Below are 915 nucleotides of genomic sequence, written 5' to 3'. Positions count from 1 at the left end.
TCCTCCCACTCTGGTCTTCCATCCCCCACACCACAGGACCCCGCTATTCCTCCTTCTGGAGCCCTAGTCTTTGTCTCTTTGGAAACCTACTCTCTGCTTCAACATTCTGCCTCCTCACTCTTATTTCCAGGATCTCCTTTACCCCCAGGATGCTTGGTCTCCTCTTCCTGAACCAATTCCTCTTCTGTGGGCAGAACTCTACCCTAGGTTCATCTCCTTGCAGTGTTCCTTATTTTCACAGAGCCTTCACTGGGATGGGCATGACAAGCACTGGCCCCAGGTGTGAATGGCTCACAAACATCTCTGGGGAGGCCTTTGCCTCAACTCCTACTTCCTTTCTCTTACCTGTCACCTGGTATCCTGGGGCTAACTCAGGGATAGCCATGAGAGTTTAGGAGAGGGGACCTTTTACCAGGGAAAGGAAAGGGGCTAAAAAGATCAGATGGATGCTCTTCTTACAAAAGACAGTACACATACGAGTTTTTACTGAATTAAGCAGGTCATTTGTAACACAAATTTTCAGCAGCATCTAAAAATCTGTGCTTTACCACCTCCTCGGGGGGTTGTATCCTTCAAGCAGAGTAGGAATCACTTATTAAGCTACTGTCTCTCAGCTTCAATCTCATCCCTACAGATTTTTGTGTGTGTGGCTGGAACTGGGTCTCAGCAAACCATGTTTCTGCCTTGGTGCAGGCTCCCTCTTAGAGGCTACCAATAGAGGGTGACAGAGAGCCTGAAAGGCTGTAGGCGGGAGAAGGGACTTGATTCTACCAGTTTCTGGTCAAACCAGCTTCTTCACCTTGCAGAGGCACATCCTCCTAGCATCAGCTTCTAACTCCAGCTGGTAGTTTTTTCATCACTCGCAGAACCAGCCTCGTTGAGGCTCCTCAGAGAAACAAGCACCAGTCAAGCTGC

This window comes from Lipotes vexillifer, unplaced genomic scaffold, assembly GCF_000442215.2.
Source record: "Lipotes vexillifer unplaced genomic scaffold, Lipotes_vexillifer_v1.1 scaffold1011, whole genome shotgun sequence".
NCBI lineage: Eukaryota > Metazoa > Chordata > Mammalia > Artiodactyla > Lipotidae > Lipotes > Lipotes vexillifer.
This window is presented reverse-complemented; position numbering follows the sequence as displayed.